The sequence below is a fragment of the Mustela erminea genome, chromosome 4 (genome assembly GCF_009829155.1).
Source record: "Mustela erminea isolate mMusErm1 chromosome 4, mMusErm1.Pri, whole genome shotgun sequence".
Classification (NCBI taxonomy): Eukaryota; Metazoa; Chordata; class Mammalia; order Carnivora; family Mustelidae; genus Mustela; species Mustela erminea.
Genome location: NC_045617.1, coordinates 137,651,235 through 137,674,728, shown reverse-complemented (window position 1 = coordinate 137,674,728; position 23,494 = coordinate 137,651,235). Strand labels below are relative to the sequence as shown.

General features: G+C 44.4%; 1 long non-coding RNA gene and 1 pseudogene across 1 annotated transcript; one reads left to right on the top strand and one right to left on the bottom strand.

Moving 5' to 3' along the window:
• Nucleotides 1–1,168: 1,168 nt before the first annotated feature.
• Nucleotides 1,169–11,326, bottom strand: LOC116589169. The gene is made up of 6 exons (XR_004285220.1): nt 11,233–11,326; nt 6,449–6,552; nt 4,137–4,301; nt 2,424–2,530; nt 1,619–1,811; nt 1,169–1,480 (listed from the first exon to the last, which is right to left on the bottom strand). It is a non-coding gene; the product is annotated as an uncharacterized LOC116589169 (long non-coding RNA).
• Nucleotides 11,327–15,707: 4,381 nt separating this feature from the next.
• LOC116589165 lies at nt 15,708–16,389 on the top strand (annotated as a pseudogene).
• Nucleotides 16,390–23,494: the final 7,105 nt, after the last annotated feature.

The window sequence follows — 23,494 nt, the reverse complement described above, 5'->3', positions numbered from 1 at the left end:
AGACAAAGGGCAGGTTAGAATGGCCAGATCAAATACGGATGTGCAGTATTTGGGACATATGGATTGTAAATGGTGTATTCTTGGTGTGTTGAAATTCAAATTTAATTAAACATCCTCTGTTTTTATTTGTTAAATCCGACAACTGTAGGCAGAGCCCAGGGAGGATTTCAACAGGGGCAGAAGGAGCTCCTGGGAAGAATCTATTCTAGTAGGCAGAACAAGGGCCCTACTCTACACGACCACGGTCATGGCTCATCATGGCAATGAGCTAAGTGGTTGGCCAAGAAAATGGGGACAGACGTGGGGAGGATGGGGAGAAGAAGAGCACAGTTATTAGAACTGGGCACAAGATCAAGACCATACTCAGAGGAAGCTGGCTCTGAGTCCCAAATCACTGGGCTACAGGAGTGGTTCTCAGAGCTCCTGCCTCAAGACCATTCACAAAACCAAACCCTCCAATCCGGCATATTTTCCTTCAGATTTCCCAGAAATATCCGATTGCCCAACGGGGAGATAAGTCCGAAAAACCTACCCCAAATCCTCGAACATGCACCACCACCATGAATGAGCAAATAGCAATCAGCAATTTTTGGAAGATGACTGTAGGTGAGGGAGCATGGATTTGCCACGGGCAAGATTTGCCATGAGAAAGATGAACGCGGGGAGGCCCATGATGCACTAGGGCAGAAGATGAGGCAAGAGACGATTACGGGCTGGAGTGGACAGGGGGTGGCCGTGGAGATGGAGCGGAGGAGAAGTCTCACAAGAAGGAAAAACAGAGAAGTGGTTTCCTCGAGGGCATGAGGAAGAGGACAGTGCCAAGAATGCATCTTGGGTGTCTGGCCTGCCATGAAGGATTCTGTGTTGAAGGAAAAGACCCCAGCCAATTCAATGATCTCTTCTAGCATTAAAGAAAAAAGGAGAGAAGCAGAGCCAAGAGTTCTGTGACCCCCAAGAGGCCTACAGGGTATCTCACGAGCTCTCTTTCTGTTCTTTGAAGCCATCGAGCACATTCCCATGGGAGTCCCCTGCCCTGCTTTTCCCCTGACTTGGAATGCTCTTCCCCCAGATCTACTTCCCTTGTGTCTTACATCTGCTCACTCAATGAGAACTTTCCCAACTACCTAATTTGAAACAGCACCCAGTTCCTCATGATCACATGGCCATCTTTTATTGTTTTCCAAACACCATCTTCTGACATTGTCACTGGTTAATGTATCTACTGGCCATCACCCCACGCTCCGCTGACTCCCCAGCTTCTAGAATAGTACCTGGCATGGTGGGAACCCAATAAACACCGGGTGGAGAGTCTCTCAGCAGATGGCTCCCCAGTTTCAGGTTCTAGTTCATAGGGAGCCGGCCGTAGTTTGTTTCCTAGCAGGTTTTCACAGTCATCTTTTCTTTTCCTCCAGCTTCTTCAACCGGTTTCTGCTCCTCACCAACCAAAGAGCTGTACCAGGATACACATAGAAATCTCAGTCTGCCAAGGAGATTAGAGGAAGGCCAGGGAATGAGCCAAATATGTCAACCTCTATTAAGGAGAAAAGCCACAGATTTTTAAAAGATTAGAGCAGATATGTCAAGAGAAGAATAACCCACTAAGATATGAACTTCCTACCTGTTGAAGAACATGAGTCAATTTGAAGATGGCATTCTTTGAGAGCCCTAGACGTAGAGAAGGGGCAGCCTCACCGAGAGAAGGAGGGTTGCAGAGGGCAGAGAAGGGGCGAGAGTCCGTGGCAACGGAGCGGGTAAGTATTCTGTGGCAATCCAGAGATCGTGCCACCCAGGAGGTAATTTTCCCACTGGCTCTGGAAGCAACAAAGGAAAGGGAGGTCATTCCAGGTAGAGGGAACAACGGATGCAGCAGCATATCAAGTTCTGAGACCTTGATTCAGTGTGGCCAGAATTCAGGGTGTTTATGGGCTCACGGCAGGAAACGATATTAGGACAGTAGCAAAGAGCAGATTGTATGGAACTGCATAAGGAAAAGTCATTTTATTTAGTAAAATTAAAACCCAGAGTGGTAAAATCTATAGCTCTGGAAAAATCCTTTCCCGGTGAATAGGACCTCACAGAGCCTAACTCTGTCCCCTCCTGGATTTTCCTGCCCCACGCAATGTTAACTCTTAAGATGAACAGTCCCAGGGGACCCTTGTCTTTCCAGCTGAGGACTGAGGACCTGGGACTTCACCCCCTCAGTGCCCACACACACACACACACACACACACACACACACACCCTTCCTTAAATGCTCTCTGACACCCTCTATAAGACCGCCTTCAAAGAACCTCCGCAAGTATTACAGCTGGCCGTGATTAATAATGAAGTGTATAGGAAATTCAGAGGCCTGCTGGTCCCAGGCCAGGTTCCCATGGATGGATATCCACTGTCGCCAAGACCAGCGCCATTGTTAGCCTCACCAATGACAGCTTGCCCGGGAAAGGCAGGGAGCCAGGAATCTTGCAAGGCTGCCTGTTGTGTAGGCTGATGGAGACTGCGGCATCACAGGGGGCTTCAGTGAACTCATCTAATGGGAAACGCATTCATTAGAACAGTTTGACTTCAATAAAAACAAAACCTGCAGGCTAGGAGGGTACTCCGTTCTTTCAGAAACTCACTTTCTAGAGGGAAGGCCGGGTGAACTTTTTTCTCTGCCTTTTGTACTGGCCATTTGCCACATTCTATCAACTCAGTCTTCAAAATATTTGAATTTCGAGTCCACCCTCCTCCTCACTTTCATTTCCATAAGCCTAGTAAGGTTTTTGTTTTTTTTTTTAAGATTTTATTTATTTATTTGAGAGAGAGAGATCACAAGTAGGCAGAGAGGCAGGCAGAGAGAGAGGAAGGGAAGCAGGCTCCCCGCTGAGCAGAGAGCCCGATGCGGGGCTCCATCCCAGGACCCTGGGATCATGACCTGAGCCGAAGGCAGAGGCTTTAACCCACTGAGCCACTGAGGTGCCCCTAGTAAGGTTTTTACTATATTGTATCTGAAGCATCACGAGAGCTTCTTAACTGGTCATGTGACCTCAATCTCCCCTACCTTTAGTCATTCCCCCATTGTTGCTGGCTTGACCCTCCTAACGTATTGCCATGATCTACTCCTGAACACTCTGTAACTCCCCACGGCCTATAGAATGACAGCTTTTCTCCATTCCTTTGTTCTCCATAAGCTGGCACTAACTTATTTTTCCTATGGCAATGCCTACTACATTGTCTTCATGCCACAGCTAAACTAAAATACAGTGTCTCTCTGGAGTGATGGGTTTATGCAGCTTGGAGTGCCCTTTTCTCTGACTCTTCCCAGGTTCAAATATTACTCACGCTTCCAAGCTCACTTTAAATCGTTTTTAAGATTTTATTTATTATTTATTTGACAGATAGAGATCACAAGTAGGCAGAGAGGCAGGCAGAGAGAGGAGGAAGCAGACTCCCCATGGAGCAGAGAGCCCAATGTGGGGCTCGATCCCAGGACCCTGGGATCATGACCTGAACCGAAGGCAGAGGCTTTAACCCACTGAGCCACCCAGGTGCCCCCTCAAAGCTCACTTGAAAAGCTCCCCAACTCCATGAAGCAATCTTCCATCCATTAAAAAAAAAGATGTATTTTTTTATTTGAGAGAGAAAGAAAGAGAGCAAGAGGGAGAACATGGGAGTGAGGAGAGGGTGAGAGATAGAGTCTTCAAGCAGACTCACCACTGAGCACAGAGCCCAGACATGGGGCTCGATCCCAGGACCCTGAGATCATGACCTGAGCCAAAACCAAGACTTGGATGCTTCACTGACTGAGCCATCCAGACACCCCAATCTCCCATCCTCTTGGTGGGATAGAATCTCGCCCACCTGGTACTTCCCATAGCACATGACCTTGTATCTCTCTTGTAGAACTTGCCACCTTGCATTTTGTGCTAGAGTGGTATTTGCACGTCAGGAATAAAAAGTCCCAATCCACAAAGTTGCATGTCTTACCTTTGAATCCCACATATCCCCTCGCATGGCTTCTTTCCTCTGACATGGTGTCCTGCCCTCCAATGGGAGCTATTCGTTGAATTAATTAGTTAAGTACTTCACCCAGGGTAGAACTCCCCATCCAGCTGTAACCTACATGGGGGTCATCACTGTGGATTTCTACTTACCCTTCAAAAGGCCATACACATGAAGGCTTTCTTTTGTCATCCTGCTCTGTATGGAAGGTGGTGCTTGATTGTTCAGGGTTTTGGGTGAAGGCAAACGGAAGAGGGGCCAATTTGTAAAATGGAGCCTGGAAATTAACTCATCCCGTTTCTCTAACAGCACTCTTACTGGCAAAAAAAAAAAAAAAAAAGCAGAGCTTCAGAGTTGCAATCTGGGCTTCCTTTCCTGGGTCCCTAATTACTCATGTGGGCTTCTTTTGTTGGAGGTTTTTTTCCTTTCTTGGACTTTTGCCCTGTTTAACAGCCCCGAACGCTCTAGTGCTCGGAACACATTTGTTCCATCAGCTTTTACTCCAAAAGGATTTTATGGGATCAATTTGTTTAAGCAAACTTTTAATTTGGTTTTGTTTTCTCTTCAGGGACTTTATTTGTAAAACTGGGATGTGTGTGCACAAAATCAGATGATTAAAGTGATTGAAATGCCAGGGAGCAGAAAGATAGCTCAGCCTCGGGGGACAATGGAACAAACTAATGAAATATACCCCAGATGGTTGTCTTGACTGTTTTCACAATTGTGGCAGCGGAACGTAAAATTATTCAAGTACCTGTGTCTTTGTCCGTTTGGGCTGCTCTAACAAAAACACCTTATTCTAGATGGCTCCAACACCAAATATTCCTTCCTCATAGTTCTAGAGGCTGGGGAGTCCAAGATGGAGGCTCTGGCAAATGTGTTTTGGTGAAGGACCTATTTCCTGGTGCATAGACCGGGGTCTTTTTGCTACAACCTCAGATGGCAGAAGGGGAAGGGATCTCTGCGGGGTCTCTTTTATAAGAGCACTAATCTCATTCATGAAGGTTCCACTGTCATGCCCTCAGTGCCTCCCAAAATCTTTGCTTCTTAATACCACCATACTGGGGATTAGGTTTTAAAATATGAATTTTAGGGGCACCTTGGTGGCTCACTGGGTTGAGCCTCTGCCTTCAGCTCAGGTCATGGTCTCAGGGTCCTGGGATTGAGCCCTGCATCGGGTTCTCTGCTCAGCAGGGAGCCTGCTTCCCCCTCTCTCTCTGCCTGCCTTTCTGCCTACTTGTGATCTCTCTCTGTGTCAAATAAATAAAATCTTAAATAAATAAATAAAAATGAAAATAATTTTTTAAAATAAATAAATAAGAATTTTAGGGGGACCCATTCAGACGACAGCACCTTGGATCAGGTAGGTTGCTTTCCGCTGCAAAGGAGGAAATGACTAAAAGGAGCCCAAATAACAGGTGTTTATTTCATAAAACAAGACATCTAGAGGAAGACAATTCTGCAAGAAGACAAACCTCCTACTACCAACCAAGGGTGAGCTCTTGCCATATTTCTGCTCTGCTTTTCAGTAAGCAGGCAGTGGGCCCTCATAGTCACAAAATGGCTGCCACGGCTGTAAACGTCACGTCTTCACTCAACTACCTCCACACAGGAAGAAGTGGGATGGGACAAAAGGCCTTCCTCATTACACTACTCTCTTTGATCCCGGGAAAACATCTTTCCCAGAATTCCTCAGCAACTTAAGTCTTTGCGGACTGAATTGGGTCACCGTGCTCATGCCCCGGGGCCAATCCCAGCTGAAAGGAAATTCTAAAGCCATGATGGGTGTAGGCCAATGACGTCATGTCCCAGAGGGGAGCACAATGCCAGGTGAGAAAAGCAAGGGAGTCGCTGGGCAAGGAAGCTGCTGCACCCGCCGAGGGCTGAGTCCTGCTCTCTGTCTGGTTCAATACCCGTAAGGTACTGTATAGACAGGAAATCGGTAGTGATAGGAGTGAATGGAGGACTTCCCATAAAGATTAACCCAGACCTAATCAATTGATGGTCATAACTGATATTGCTAATATTTTCATCGTCATCATCATCATCAGAAAGAGGATGAAGAACAGCTGAATCTATACAAGCAAAACAAGTCTACCTGATTCATTTAAGCTGTGGCTTGTTTTACTGTCTCGGCTATTTTCAGGCACTGTTATTGAAAACATTTCTCTTCTGTTTACTTCAATTAAGCTGAAAGGCTATCTATCAGTATTCATTTCTTCTCACGTGGATTGCTAAGTAAACGGTGGCTTATCGATAACAACTGGGCCGAGGGGCTTATCCTGCTCTGTGGGAAAATTCCTCTATTACCGGGAGCTTTCACTCAGAGTCACCCAACCTTTGCCACTTCCTGCCCGCCCGTGGACAGGTGTCATTTATCTTTCATCACTGCGTCCACAGGACGCTTCTTTGTATCCTCGCTTGTCGTTGCTGTTCGTTCTTCCCTCAGATTTACTTTATGTACCTTTTCAGGGAAGTTGCTCTTCGCCTGGCATCATTCCCACGGTCACTGCCATGTTCTTTCCAACACGTTGCAATCTCGCATGGCCCGCACATCTCTACCTTCCCCTGAGGGAAAGCAGAAACGTTGCAGATCCAATGTGAGACTACAAACAGCAGAGGGCTTTTTTTTTTTTAAAGATTTTATTTATTTATTTGACAGAGAGAGAGACCACAAGTAGGCAGAGAGTCAGGCAGAGAGAGAGAGAGGGAAGCAGGCTCTCTGCTCAGCAGGAATGCTAAGGCAGATGTGGGGCTCCATCCCAGGACCCTGAGATCATGACCTGAGCCGAAGGCAGTGGCTTAATCCACTGAGCCACCCAGGCGCCCCAGCAGAGGGCTTTTTGAAGCCGGGCTCCGTTCAAGAGACCTCAGTGGGAATGAGCGGAGCAATTGAGCCCTTTAAGAAGGAATGACTGAAGGGACGGAAGCAAGAGGAAGATAGTTGAGGCTCAAATATAATGCAGAAGACCGTGGGCCAGACTGGCTGCCAGCACGGTAAAGAGATAGGGGAGCACAGAAGCTGTCCAAGGTCTGTTCTAGAAGGCTGACTTAGCTAAACAAGGGGATGCTTGCCTGCAAGATAGCTCTGAGGAGGAACACTGATGGGAAGTTTGATCGTCTGCTAATACAGAGGGCTTTTTTAAAAAAGATTTTATTTATTTATTTGACAGAGATCATAAGTAGGCAGAGAGGCAGGCAGAGAGAATGAGGAGGAAGCAGGCTCCCCGCTGAGCAGAGAGCCCAATGCGGGGCTCCACCCCAGGACCCTGGGACCATGACCTGAGCCAAAGGCAGAGGCTTTAACCCACTGAGCCACCCAGGTGCCCTGGAGGGCTTTCTTTGATACGATATGATGTTAAGTCACTTTACTAGAATGTCAGAGTTGGTTTCTGGTGTCTCATACCTGCCACAGCCCACCGACCGACCGCCCCGCTAGCTTGAACAGCCAAGCAGAAATGGAATATGGAACACCTAATCGTTTCTCATATAAGAATCACTCTAACTTCAGGTGAGATCTTTCTGCAGATTTAGTCCCCTTGAAATCTTCTTGTAATACATAATGAAAAAATGAAACAGGCACTATTTCGTGGGCACGCTTGCATATTATTTCACTTTACGTCTCACAGATCCCCAAATCCCCGACCAATTTCACTGCCCACGCCTTCATTTTCTTCTTTGTAACACTCCTCCACCACCGTCTGGGTTTTCTGATCTACCTCTCCTTCCAGATTCAAAAATAATACAATTAAGGGAAAGAACTGTGTTCCTGGGTACCGCAGTGGCAGAGATTCTGCCCCAGTTAACCCTTTTGCACCTGGATGACAGGATGGAACGGTGAGTCCCAGACAGGGAGCGGTAGACAGAGCTTCTGTGTCAATGCCACGGTAAGTGTGCCCCTTTTTGCCCATATATAAAATGAGGAAAGGATCCACGAGGTGATCACACACAAAGATTTCCTCTCTCAAGGGCAGAATTCCTGGGACTCAGAGCACAGATCTGGGACCCTCTTAGTTCTACCCAAGAGGGTCTAATGCGGCCTCTCACAAGCTAGGCGACCTTGGCTGAGATCCTTCATCCCCTTTGTCTACAGTGCGGTCCCCGAGCTGTAAAATAAGGAAGATTAAAGTATTCACGAGATTGTTGTGAAGATTATGAGAATTAACATATGCAAAGTGCTTACCAAAAAGTACCTAGTAAATAAGTTCTACATAATTTGATGTGGCAGACTATGGATTCTTTTTATTTTTTTTAAGATTTTTTTATTTAGGGACGCCTGGGTGGCTCAGTGAGTTGGGCAGCTGCCTTCAGCTCTGGTCATGATCCTGGGGTGCTGGGATCGAGCCCTCCTCGGGCTCCCTGCTCAGAGGGAAACCTGCTTCTGCCCCTCCCCGTCCACACCCCGCCCCCACTTATGCTCTCACTCATGCTCTCTCTCTCTGTCAAATAAATAAATAAAATCTTTCTTAAAAGATTTTATTTATTCATAAAAAGATTTTATTTATTCATTTGAGAGATTGAGCATGAGCGAGAGCACAAGCAGGGTGAGGGGCAGAGGGAGAAGGAGGAAGCAGGCTCCCCGCTGAGCGGGGCACCCCAGAGTGGGGCTCAAACCCAGGACCCTGAGATCATGACTTGAGCTTGACGTCTACCCGACTGAGCCACAGCAAGAGAGAAACACAAGCAGGGACAGAGGAAAAGGGAGCAGCAGGCTTCCCGCCAAGCAGGGAGCCCAACATGGAACTCAATCCCAGGGCCCCGGGATCATGACCTGAACAGAAGGCAGACACTTAACAACTGAGCCACCCAGGTAGCCCCTCTGCATTAGGGCTATTATGCACAAGGCTGCTATAAACATCCATGTACAAGTTGTTGTGTGAACAAACATAGTCATTGCCCTTGACTGTAAATCTAAGAGTAGAGATGCTAGAACCTATGGTGATTCTAGGTATAATTATTCAAGAAACCACCAGACTGTTTTCCAAAACAGCTGCACATATTTCCTTGCCATGGATAGTAGGGCATTTCTCCACATCTTCACCAATATTTGTGGTTTTCTGACATTTTGATTCCAGCCGTCCTCGTGCGGGTGAAGTGGTATCTCATTGTAGCTTTGATCTGTGTCCTCCTGATAACTAACGATGTCAGACATCTTTGTGTGGGTGTAGTGGCCACTCATAAGCTGTGGATTCTTATAAAGTACCTCATGTCGACCCTTCAGGAGAACTTACATCACCGGAGATACTCTGAGAGCAGCTCTAGATCCTAGGTTCCCATGAGAGTTTGAGAAGGTCGGCTTCATACAACTTGGCCCTTGCAAGGTGAACATGACCACGTTCTTAATGTTAAACCAATGAAGGAAAACAAGAAAAATAGGATAGTACATCTTAAGTTAACCGGGCTCCTGCTTAGCTGCTACTTTTCTGCCCAGGCCTCTTTCCTTGCTATGAAAACTCTTTTATTCCAATCTCTTCCCAAGGCTCCAATTTCCATAATTCTAAACGCTACTACCTTGACGTCTTTTTCCTGTGTGTAAGCCCTCCCATTATAAAGTCTTCAAGGGCTTAGAACGTTTATATCTTTCATTATGCACACAGAAGTAATCTATACATACTAAGAAGGTCAAAGTCTTGCTGCTTCTTAAGAAGGAGCCATCCTTAAACTAGCCAGAGCAGCTTAAAACAGATTTGTAAACTTGAACAAGTTCATTCACTTCTATTTCTTCACTGGCCAAATAAGATTCATAATCTCTAATTTATGGAGCATTTATGAGTATTTAATGAGATGTATGTAAAAATTTTGTGCTAGACAAATAATAAGCTCAAAATAAAAGAAAAAACATGTATAGCCCTATCAATCAGTTTATGCTTATTTAAATTGTTGTCTAAAAAATACCTGCAGGTTGACCCTCCAACCTCGTGGGGGCGCTGGTGTACATCAGGACTTGGGGGCCACCCCAAAATAACAATTTGGTGGGAGGCTGGGAAATAAGAGAGAAAGAGACTCCAGACCCATAGAGTCCAAATGGGTAAGACTGAGCTTCCAGAACTTTCATTTCGGCACACTTGAGTTGAAGGAGTTGAGTGGAATGAGTTGAGTGATTGAGACTGCAGAAGGCACCAGAGCCACCCAGGGAAGCCCCAGGCCACACACCCTCCCTGCCCGGCCTTGACCGTTCCTTCAGTGTTGCTGGGATTCTTCTCTCAAATCTCATAAGAAGAATCAAAACAGAACAAAGTCGGGCGCCTGGGCGGCTCAGTTGGTAAAGCGTCTGCCTTCGGCTCAGGTCATGATCCCAGGGTCCTGGGATTGAGCCCAGCATCGGGTTTCCTCTCCCACTCCCCCTGCTTCTCTTCTGTCTCTCACTGTGTCTCTGTCAAATAAATACATAAAATATTAAAAAAAAAAAATGTATCCAGCTCTGAAGAGAGGAACCGCATCGCAGACAACTAAATAAAGCATCCTCCAGACACGTGACCTGCTGTCTTCCGCATTCCTCCCTTTATCGTGGTTTTATCCGCCCTGGGCCTGCGGGGACTGGCCGGGCAGGGAGGGTTAGCAGAGTGAGCGCTTGCTGCCATCTATGGGTAGTCCGTTAAAAGTGACCAAAAGGAAAATGAAAATTTCTCCTGTCCGTTCGTTCTCGTTTAAACATAATTCTATGGAGAGTACCAAAGAAGGTCTTTTTGCTTAAGCACTGATTTTCCTAAGTGCAGAAATATAAGAAAAAAAAAGATTTGGGATTTCTAGCAACCCTACAACAAATATCTTCAAATCGGCCTGAGAACAGTGATGCACAGAATATGCTACTGGCTTGAAAAACGAATTGATTCTGATTTGTCTGACCCACCAGAACCTTTAACTGGGAGCAAGTTAAAAAACAGAGACCAAGTTAGGTTAAGGGATTTTTTTAATAACAAAAACTGACTTTCTTTGTTCTAACTAAAAATAAGCCCGTCAAAACCTATTATAACAAAGGTCTATTTGTCACTGTTACCATGGAATTAGGAACTTTGCAATTATTTTAAAATAGTAGTTTCTCTCCACAGCTAGAAACTTATGCATACAGAGACAGGAGAACGGGTTTTAATGAGAAAAATTCAATTGTGTCCTGAAATATTTATACCAGCTTTGCAATTAAGTATAAAACATTTACCAGTTCTGCCTCCAAATACATCCTTGAAAAAGATAGAAACTGTTCTCTCTGATTCACCGAAAAGCAGAAACAAAGAAACTCTTTTGACTCACCTGGTCTGCTAATGTTTAGGCAAATTAAAAAGTCCAAGGTAGGGATGCCTGGGTGGCTCGGTCAGCTAAGTGTCCACCTTCAGCTCAGGTCCTGATCCCAGGGTCCTTGGATCAAGCCCCGCATCGGGCTCCTTGAGTCTGAGGTAGGTAAATAGAACAGCAAAATAGGAAATGACAACTTCATTTGGCGAGATTGAGGCAGACGTACAGTGCCCTCAATTGTTAAAGCATTCATCATATTTCTGGTTATATTCCTATCTCCTAACTAGATTTAAGATCTTTGAAAGCAGGAACAGTATTTTATTTGTCCTTGTATTTTCCAAAGCTGTTCCTAGTGCCTGAAGTATAAACAATAAGTATTTGTGAATATGTATAGTCAGCAAAAATTTACTTTCTAGATACTTGTTCCAAGTACTATCACAGGTAAAATGAAAGAAGGATGAATGGATTTTAGTGTGTGTGAAAAACTGTGTGTTAGGGGCGCCTGGGTGGCTCAGTGGGTTAAGCCTCTGCCTTCGGCTCAGGTCATGATCTCAGGGTCCTGGGATCAAGCCCCACAGGCTCTCTGCTCAGCGGGGAGCCTGCTTCCCCTTCTCTCTCTGCCTGCCTCTCTGCCTACTTGTGATCTCTGTCTGTTAAAAAAAAAAAAAAAAAAAAAAACCTGGGTGTTAACTTTAGCAATGCAGGCATGATACACGGCAGGAGAAATAGCATCTTGTCGAATGAATTAAGTTCAGACAAGGTCATTTGATTTGACTAGTAAGCGCCCCATGGTGTAGCCTGGGTTACTAACATGTAATATATAAAAGCTAAATCTTGGTGGGATACATTGACCACATTCAAGTAGAGCAGGTGATGACTTCCCAGCGGAAGAAGGTAACATCACCTTTGGGGGGAAAAAAATCAATTCTCATCTATTTTGTTTACAGCTCTTTCTCTAGCACTTGGAACAGTTCTCAGCATACAGGGCTCAGTGAGTATCTGTGAATAAACATTATTATCATACCCTCCTACTGGAGGCATTATGTGGCATACTTGTGAAAATGAGGCCTTCAGAGAGAAGGAATGATCCTCCCAAGGTCATATAACAAGAAACTATTGGAATTCTAACTGGTATCCAAATGCTTGACTTCGGAGACCCCAAGGTCTGTCATTAGACCGGACAGTGTTATCCACTAAGATCTGATTCCAGTCTTACTGACTGTAGCAAAGAAATACACACAAAGAAGCAAATAGAGTAAACCCACAGCCTCTTCACCTGCCATACTTACCGTCCACCTTCTGTCTGAGACAATCCGAAGGGTTCCATGATAATCACTGAATTACATAACCATCCAAATGAGATTGTTTTCCCATCTGTTAAGGGCCATCAGAGCCCCCGTGCAATGAATTTCAATTTAAGGAGCTTTATGTCCCATCTGGAGCAAGAGGATTCATTCCGATATAAGAGAAAAAAGATCATTGTGATTTTAACCTGGTTTTAATGGAAACGACTCAATCCCAACTTTAAAATTTAAATGATGTTTAAATATTGCATGTCTCAGCACACTGAGAGAGAATGATTTTGCCAACAATTATTTTCAAAGTCACATTTTCACAGCAGTAAATGCTCATTAAAAATAAACCGTATTTCCAAGAGCTCTCATTGTAGCATTGTTTGTTAAGAGGAGAAAACTTGAAACTAACCCAAATGTCTACCAAAGGAGATGACACAAAGAAATTGTGCTGTGTTCATACCGTGCAGCTATTAAAAAGAATGAAGCAGACCTGCGTGCGTCAGTGACAAGATATTTAACATCTACAAATACAAGAAAAAAAAAAGCAAGATGCAAAACACTGTGCATGTTTCTAATGCTGGCAGTAGTAACAGCAGTAAATGTCAGTATGTGCATATCAAAAAATCTGGAAGTGTTCACAAAATATAGACAGTAATTACTCTAGGAAATAATTTCATTTTCAACCTTATTCAAAATCATCACCTAGTGCTTCTCTAATTGAAAAAGGTATCTACCTTATTTTAAATATGAGTAGGTGTAATAAATACATTTCACGTTAATAACCTGAAAGTTTCAAATGAAAGTTAACGTATCAACAGAGTACGCTCCTTTTCTACAGTTACTGTGTGCTATAAACATTGCATTGTTGGGATACCTGGGTGGCTCAGTCAGTTGGTTAAGTGTCTGCCTTAAGCTCAGGTCATGATTCCAGGGTCCTGGGATTGAGTCCCACATCAGGATCCTTGCTCAGGGAGAAGCCTGCTTCTCTGTCTGCCTGCCACTCCCCTTGCTTGTGCTCTCTCTCTCTCTCTGTGTCACACACACACACACACACACACACACACACATAAAATCTTTAAAAAAAAAAAACCACATTGGGGGCTTCTGGGTGGCTCAGTGGGTTAAAGCCTCTGCCTTCAGCTCAGGTCATGATCTCAGGGTCCTGGGATGGAGCCCCGCATTGGGTTCTCTGCTCAATGGGGAGCCTGCTTCCCCCTCTCTCTCTGCCTGCTTCTCTGCCTACTTGTGATCTCTGTCTGTTAAATAAATACATTTTTTTAATATTTTTAAAAATACTTAAAAAAAAAAAAAAAACAAGTTCTAATCCTTCAGCTGCCCTTAACCTTCCCAGCACTCTGGAGCGACCCACTGACCTCTCCACTGAATCACTGTAAAATTAGACAATTTCATTAAATTAAATGAGAAACCAAATAATTTATGGCAAATGAAATACCCACGAAAGGAGGTCTATTTTTCTAATGGTTAAGCTTAGCATCACAAATGAGCACCCAGGGATCCACAGGCCAGCTTCCGAAGCATTGAATTCATCACAATTCAGACACTCAATGACTTAATTCCTCCATTTTTCAACTTTTTCACTTGGGAAACAACTGTGTTGAACTAGAATCTAAATTTTAGTCTTAGAATTTTCCTAAAATGAAGAGATTGGAAATTAACTACCCTGTGCTGAGGACGGATTAGTTACTTATTCGACATACAGAGACACGAACATCTAAAGGGGCAGAGAAAGCTGACGAAAGTGGAGACCGAGCGAGGTAGGGTTCAGTCCGGTGTTGGAATCCTTCTCTCTAAGCTCTCGTAGGGCAGAGAAGTGAGGCTTCCGAGGGATGAACCATCTATCCAAGGTACTGCCAGTTAGCGCCAGGCCAACCCAGGTCTCCTGACGCCCGTCATCCGTCTACTTTACATTTTCCTCTTTCTATATTTTTACAAGTTCATTATCGTCAATTACCAGTATTTCGCCTCTCTTGCTTTATTTTATTTTCCCCTTCCACTTCCTCTCTTCACCAATTTGCCTTCTGGGAGTGTTTGTAGACCCGGTATTGCGGTTCACCAATTTGTTCTCCAACGACATACTTTCGACTCTGTATCCTATCTCTTGAGTTTGATATTGCAACCGTATTTTTAATCTACAATCAGTAGATCCTCTTACACACTGTCTTGTCCCTGCATCATGTCACAGACATTCTCTCATCTCTTTGATACTCTGTATAGAGCTATTTGGAATTCTTGATCTATCTGATTATTTCCAATTCCTAGAGTAATGCGAAAGTCAGGATAGGATAGGAGGTGCTGCCGCAACAACTATTCTGGATAGTTCAATGCTAACCCAAAGCTTTATTTCTCACCCACAGGCAACTACCCTCTCTCACCATGATCCTGTCCCCCGTACACTTTTAATTCTCTGTCTGGGCGTTGTTCTCAGGAAAATGTCCCGAGTGTACTCACCAACTGCTTGGGGTCTGGAGGGAAAGAACAACGAAGGAATGCTCAGTGGTGGACTAGTAGGCTGGCTCCTCTGTCTCCCGGACACTATCCCTACCCTATGTCTGCAATACAGGACAGATGCTGCCGTTTATCCACAAAGAGGCAGGCTATGATTTTTCCCAAGGCCATGAGGTGGGGCGTAATCCATGGGGGAGGGGTGCTCAAATTGTTCCAAACTCTTGAGCACAAACCTCTTCTGCTCCAAACCCATTGCTTTCCCAACAGCTCTCACAACCCGCTTTTCACTCCCTAGGGGTTTCCTGCTCTTTGCTTCTCAGATTCACATGCTGCTTTAATTTTTCTGGCAACCCCAGAGTTAGGCTGGGCTGGGGGAGGGTGCAGGGGACTGTCCTAGGTCCCTGACTTGGAAATTGATAAGATCTCTAAGATAGTGAGTTTTTCCAGAGAACACTAGATTTCTTCCCCCGCCGCCTCCCCCGCCACACACACACACAATTTTGCAATAAGGATACAGAGTACTGGCACAAAGCAACAGTTAAAAATGTGTTGACTTGCCTTGAATACCCAATACTCTTTCATGTGAAGAAGGAGCCATTTCTCCCAAAATGTGCAGCCCCAAGCAGTGTACACCAAAGTGTATTTTACCATTCTTGCAAGAAGCTTAAACTCAGCACCCTCTCTTTTCTCCAGCTATTTTTCCTATTTGGACAGCTTAGGAGAATGGGACAGGAGGTCAGACATGACAGTCATGAGGTGAGCTGATTTCCTCCTTTGCACCCTGCCTGGAAGTTGACTTTTATGAAATAGACACCAGGAAGCAACCAAATGAGATGCTGCTGTCAGCAATTTCCCCTTGCTGCTCTCTCCAGCCAGCAGCCTACCCGGCACCCTCTTCTGAGTCCCCAGGTCTGACTGTTCTCTTCCTTTTCCTCAACCTCAGGAGGAACCACCACCCAAATGCAGATTTTTGTGAAAATCCTTATGGGGAAGACCATCCCTTTGGAGGCTGAACCCTCCGATACAATAGAAAATGAAAAGGCCAAGATCCAGGATAAGGAAGGAACTCCTCCTGATCAGCAGAGACCGATCTTTGCTGCAAGCGACTGGAAGATGGACGTAGTTCGTCTGACTCATTCAGAAGGAGCCCACTCTTCATCTTGTGTTGAGACTTCGAGCTGGGGCTGAGAAAAGAAGTCTTATACCACTCCCAAGAAGAACAGGTGTAAGAGAAAGGTTAAACTGGCCATCCTGAGATCCTAAAGACGGATGAGCAAGATCAGTCAGTTGCCTTCATCGGGAGTGCCCTTAAGATGATTGTGATGCTATAGTGTTTATGGCCAGCCACTTTGACAGATGTTATTGAGGCAAATGTCATCTGACCTATTGCTTCAAGAAACCAGAAGATGAATAATTGTATATGGGTTAATAATAAAAGACATGAACTGAGAGGAAAAAGAGTATCTTGCTAATAAAAGCATACATATTGGTTACAGAAAATGGAAGGAAGGAAAAAGGAAAAAAAAACTATAATAAAGAATGTTATGTCATTTATAATCCCACCACCCAGGTGAAACCATTATTAATATTGTCTCATATTTCCTGTAGGATTTTTTAGGATGGGTATTGGTGTTGCGTATGCATGCACATAGGTGTGTATTAAGTAAAATTGGGATTTACTGTAAGCTGTTAACTATTTTTCTTGTTATTGTTATGTTGTAAACATTTTCTCCTGCAATTAACTATTCCTTAAAAACAGGACTCTTTTACTAATTATTTATTTATTTATTTATTTATTAAAGATTTTATTTATTTATTTGACAGAGAGATATCACAAGTAGGCAGAGAGGCAGGCAGAGAGAGAGAGGAGGAAGCAGGCTCCCTGCTGAGCAAAGAGCCCGATGCGGGACTCGATCCCGGGATCCTGAGATCATGACCTGAGCCGAAGGCAGCGGCTTAACCCACTGAGCCACCCAGGAGCCCTTATTAATGATTTATTAATGATTGTGAAGTATTTCACCGTAAAATTGAATTGCATTGCATTTAACCTTTCCCTATTGTTGAAATTTGATCCATATCCAATTCTTGAATATTCTAAATGAAGCTCCAATTGCATATTGTTAAGATAATTACAATAATGACAAGAGTGAGAGGTAAAGTGGAGAGAGATAACAGTGGGGTCCAGCCTGCCTCCCACCATTTGGCACGAGGAGAAGATAGGAGTGCCCTTCTCTGGAAGGAAGTAAACCATGAGCCATTTCTTATGGTGATTCACTAAAGCAAAAGAACCCAAAGATCGAGAAACCTGGGTGTTCAGACAGTGGCAGGAGCTAAACAGGGGTGCAGACAATCAAGCTGCAGCCAAATCTCCAATATCAGAGAATTGTTCAGTGGAGAGTTCCCCCAGCTCTCAAACACAAACCTTTTTTTAAAAACTTCATGTAGCCCAATACAACCATGCTGTCATTCAGCTGACCTCAAGGGCCAGTCCATGGGAGTCAAAAAAACAGAGAGCAGGGGCGCCTGGATGGCTCAGTGGGTTAAAGCCTCTGCCTTTGGCTCAGGTCATGATCCTAGAGTCCTGGGATTGAGCCCCACATCAGGCTCTCTGCTCAGTGGGGAGCCTGCTTCCCCCCTCTCTCTGTCTGCCGCTCTGCCTACTTGTGATCTCTGTATGTCAAATAAATAATAAATAAAATCTTTTAAAAAAAAAAAAAAGCAGAGAGCACAGTTTCTGTTGGAATCTTCATGATTTTCTACATATAAGATCATGTCATCTTCAAACAGAGGCGATTTTACTTCTTCTTTCCTAATTTGGATGACTTGTTTTTCTTTTTCTTGTCTGATGGCCTTGGCTAGGATTTCAAAGATTATGCTGAAGAGGAGTGATGAGTGTTTTGGTTTTCATCTTTTTTTTTTCTTTTAAGATTTTATCCATTTATTTGACAGAGTGAGAGAGAGAGAGAGCATGAGAGGGGAGGTCAGAAGGAGAAGCAGACTCCCTGTGGAGCTAGGAGCCCAATGCAGGACTCGATCCCAGGATTCCAAGATCATGACCTGCGCCAAAGGCAGTTGCCTAAACAACTGAGTCACCCAGGTGCCCCTTTTTTTTTTTTTAAAGATTTTATCCATTTATTTGAGAGAGAGAGAGACAGAGTGCGAGAGACAATGAGAGGGGAGAATTGTTTTTCATCTTAGAGCAAGAGTTCTCCACTTCTCCCCATGAAGCATAATGTTAACTGTGACCTTGTCATATATAAACTTTATTATATTGAGATGTATTTCTGCTATACCCAGTCTGTTGAGGTTTTTTATTCACGAAAGAATTTCATCAAGGCTTTTTCTATAGCTACTGAGATAATTGTATGTGTCATATCATTGTTCTCTTAATTTAATGAATCTTATTTATTTATTTGCCTGGGTTAAGCCATCCTTGAATAGTGGGGATGAGTCCTTCTTGATAATCATGCGTGATCATTTCCATGTGCTACTGACTTTCGTTTCCTAGTTGGATTTTGTTGAGAATAGTCTTGAGGGATACGGGCTCTAGTTTTCTTTTCTTATAGTGTCCTTCTCTCGCTCTGTTATCCGTGTAATGCTGGTCCCATAAAATGAGTTTGAGAGTATCCTCCCCTTCAATATTTTAGAGGAGTTTGAGAAGAATTGGTATTAATATTCTTTAAATGTTTGGTAGAATTCACCAGTGAAACCAGCTGGTCCTGTGTTCTTTTTCCCCGGGAGGAGGACAACTCTACTATTGACATGCTAGGTGATTTTATGATTCAGAATACTTTAGTTCTAGCAGTTCCCAAGTTTTCACAATTTTTACTTCCACAAATACAGTTTGGCTGAAGTCATATTTAACACAGTTTGTCAATCCAAAACTGAATTCATAATTGAAATGTCTACAGGGCTATACAAGTTCCTGGCGCAGTGCATATAGGACCAGCTGTGCCCAGTTAACGCTTCATCACAGAATAGCTAACAGCCCTCCATAAAACCAAATAATCACCTGGAAGGAAAGCAGGAGGGCAGGAGGGCAGGTGCTAGAGGCTTCCATGACTACCCAAACAAACACGGGATCCATCACCCCCCTGGGAACATGGTAAGAATTTTAATGTTTCAAAACTCACTGATTGCTACATTCTTCCAGGAATACTTCTCAGGAAAATCCTCAAAGGGAAGCATAAAAATGTAGGTTTTAAATTCATGAAACTTGCTTCCTACATACTCTGAGCTATTCTGTTGTGAAAGAGTTGCCAAGTAACCTAGGATTACAAAATCTGAGACCTAAAAACATACCAACAGAACCATATATGTGCCATGGTAAGTATTTGTATTTTCATTGGATGAATAGGTCCATAAAGAGGCAATAAAATAGGTAGTGTGTTGGAAAGGGGGCTCAAAAGCTACCCTGGCTTCCACATGTGGTTAGCAATGTTATCACTCCAAAATGAACCTACAGAAATAGGGCATGGGTTTATCAAAAAGGTCACCGTGGTTGAAGTTTTGTCGGATACTCTTTTTTCTGAAGTTTTTCAGTGACTAAGGATTACACAATATTATTCTTCAAACTGGTAATATTTCTTTACAGTGCTGCTTATCAGAGGAGAAGTCCTGCCATCACACTTAGTTTGAGCAATGCCGAAGCAGAGACGTGAATTTGCAGTATATGCAGACCGAATAAATAGGTCTGTGTCCTATAACTTGAGGGTCTGAGAAAGGCTCTCTGGAAACAGACTCTAGCGTGGAAGAGCATGAAGTGGGTTCATTGGCAAATCCTCTCAGGAGGTATACTTGGGGAAAAGCATGGGGAAGACAGGACTTGAACAGGGGGAAAAGCCATTTTGCAATGCATTTGTGACAGAGGCCTTGGCCCACCCTTCAGGGAGTTTGCATGACCCTTCAGATGCTCCAGATTGAGGTAAGAGAATATAACAGACTAAACTGTGCCCCTTCCAAGTCATATGTTGAAGTCCTAAGCCCCTGTACCTTAGACTATGACTGTAATTGGAGCTGGAGAGAGGAAACTCTATTAAACGAGGTCATATGAGTGGATCCTAATCCAGTAGGACTCGTATTCTTATCAAAAGAGGAAGAGATACCGGAGATGCACAAACACAGAAGCAAGACCACGTGAGGACACCGTGAGAAGGCAGACAGTCACCTGAAAGCCAAGATGAGATACTACACAAGGACCCAACCTTCCTAACACTTTGATTGTGGACTTTGAACTTCCAGAACTAGAGCAAATAAAATTCTGTTGTTTAAGACACCTGGTCTGCCGTATTTTGTTATGGCAACCAGAGCTAACTAATACGGCCAGGGCTCTTTCCAACAAACAGTATCTCATTCTGCCTGAAATTCGACCACCATAATTCTTTTATATAACCAGCAACATATTTCATTCATTCACTGAAAATAGTAATAATAATAATACTATTGGGGTCCCTGGGTGGCTCAGTTGGTTAAGAGTCTGCCTTCAGATCATATCATGATCCCAGGGTCCTGGAATCGAGTCCCTGCGGCAGGCTCCCTGCTCAACCGGAGTCTGCTTCTCCCTCTCCCTTTGTCCTTCCCCCAACTTGTGCACTCTCTCTCAAATAAATAAATGAAATATTTTTTAAAAATAATACTATTATCCACCTTGTTTCTGTCAGGCACGACGCTATGCACTAACAATATAAGGATTCTCATGCTAGACACAGTTCCTGCCCTCTTGAAGGGTCTAGACAAAAGGTAATTATAATAATTTAATAAGGTGAGTACAATGATGTAGGATGAACATGATCTCAGAAGTAGAGATGTGGGGCGATTAATTAGACTTGGGTGGTTGAGAGGACTTACTGGATGAGTAGGAGACTTTAGGCTGAGTGGGGGATGGAAAAATCCAGGAATAAAGGCCAGGAAGTGAGAAGTAATGGTGTATCCTACAACAGAAGGGTGGAGGGGACACATTGGTAAGGGGGCGGGGGTGTGGGGACTGTTGAGAGTGACTGAGCCATCCAAGGAGTTTTGACCTTATACAAAGAACGAAGGGGAGGGGTTTGCAAGATCTAAAGCGAAGGGATGAGACAGAAGTGGTTTTGCAGAGAAAATTGCTCAGGCTGTAGAATGGATTCAATCGAAGATGGGCTGCAGATGAAACATGGATTAGGGAATGGTATGATGAAGCCAGACCAATCCCAGGGCACTTGCGGGAAATCGGGAGAGAAAGCATGGTAGCCTCTTAGAGGGACACGGCTGTGAGGACATAGCAAGCTTTCCCAATCGGAGCCAGAGCTGAATAGACATCAAAAAGGCTTTGTGATTGACCGACAGCCAGCGGTGAAGTCAAAGGAAGAGTCATTTGGGAAAGCAGGTGGACGGTGGCGCCCTCCCCAAGAACAAGGAGGACAGCACAGAGCGGCTGGATTCCGAGCAAGATGAGGATGCCCTGATGAGACGAGTTAGAGTTAGCGTAGCTCCAGGCTAAGGGAAGAAATATGGCCATGGTTTTGGCACCATTTAATTGGAGATAAATGTTACCGTTTTGGAGAAGATTCAAAGAGCAATTAAGCAGAGAAAAGAACTAGCAAATTATAAAACCAGTTAAGTATTTTCTCCAAAAGCTGAACAGACTCTGCTCCATGATGATAGGGAGAAAAAAAAAAAAAAGGTCGCCAAGAAGAAGCGCTGTAAAGGAGAAAAATGTCTCAGTCACCAAGTATAAGCCTCTTGTTTTAATCAACTCGTTTGAAGTCACCAAAGAGGGAAATATTTATGTCAGTCATGAAAATACAATCTGTAAAATGGAAATAGAACTATTGTGTTAAGGAGACTACTTCATTATTCTGCAGAATAGATGTGCTTTGGGAAAGGTATGATTATATCACACTCCAAAACAGAGGAAGAGACCAGTAGTGAGGGCACAGAACATCTTTCTGAAGAGGCAAAAACTGGGGCGCCCAAGTGGCTCAGTCAGTCAAGCGTCTGTCTCCGGCTCAGGTCATGATCTCAGGGTCCTGGTCATGATCTCAGGTCATGATCGAGCCCCACATCAGGCTCCCTGCTTGGCAGGAAGCCTGTTTCTTCCTCTCCCGCTCCCCCTGCCTGTAATCTCTCTCTCTCTCACTCGCACGTGCGCTTGCTCATTCATTCTCTCAAATAAATAAAATCTTTGGGGAAAAAAAAAGAGAGAGAGAGACAAAAACTGAAGGGAACAACAAAAGGAAGAGGAGGAGGATAGACACCCCTAAGTTAAAGGAACCTAACTGCCTATGATCAGCAGGCAAACCCTTCAAAGTAGTGTCCTGTAACACATGGCAGCAAGGGCTATGGGGTGGGGGGTGCAAAGCAGAGACAGTCTCCACAGTGACCTAACCGCCAGGGGCCGGGAAGGAAGACAGAGGAGAGACATCGTGAGGTATCCCAAAGTCTCCCCTCGCCACACCCTACACGCACACATACACACACATACACAAACTCATCCACGCACCCCACAGGTGCACACAGAGCCTTCCTGTGCACACACACCCACTCACACACACACACCTTTCATGCTGACATATATACATGCTCACACATACACACTCCTACACACACGCTCATATGTACACACGTGTACTCTCACATACTCGCTTAGCCAGAAGGAGGAATTTCAAGGGGTTGCTGGCCAGAAGAAGTGGCTGGACTGCTCGGGGCCTCATAATCATCGTTTGTCACTGTTCCCCATAACCACTGTGAATACTCAAGTGGGAAGCCAATGAAACACCTGTTACTATATAAACTATAGCAAGAGACTGTATAATAAGCAAGGGAGGGAAAAAATTAGTAACCCAGTCAGAATCCATCTTCTCAATTTTATTTTTATTTTATTTTATTTATTTATTTCTGAGAAAGAGAGGGGGCACACATGAGCTGGAGAGGGAGAGGATCTCGAGCAGACTCGGCTGAGTGTGGAACCTGACACAGGCTTGATCTCATGACCCTGAGATCATGACCTGACCTGAAACCAAGAGTTAGACGCTTAACCGACTGGGCCACCCAAGTGCCCCTGCTTCGTCTCATTTTTAATCTCCAACTAGCAAAGGTTTTGAAGCTTTGTCTATAAAGCTGTGTCTCCCATGAACAAGCCAAACCACAGACTCTCCCTCTCTGCCTGCAGAGAACTGGCAGTCCAGCGGGGGAAGAGGGTGTCGGCAGGTGGCAGCGGGGGGAGCAGTGAGCCAGGACCAGACTTGCCCTGAGAATCAGACACAGTCTGCCCACCAGGAAGCTGATCCTGTAATAACTTTGGATAACAGGAAATGTTTTTAAGACAATGTATTTTTATTTCATCACTACACATTCTTCTTTGAAGTTAAAAATCCTGTTTATGGGGCGCCTGGGTGGCTCAGTGGGTTAAAGCCTCTACCTTTGGCTCAGGTCATGATCCCAGGGTCCTGGAATCAAGCCCCGCATCGGGCTCTCTGCTCAGCAGGGAGCCTGCTTCCTCCTCTCTCTCTGCCCGCCTCTCTGCCTACTTGTGATCTCTGTCT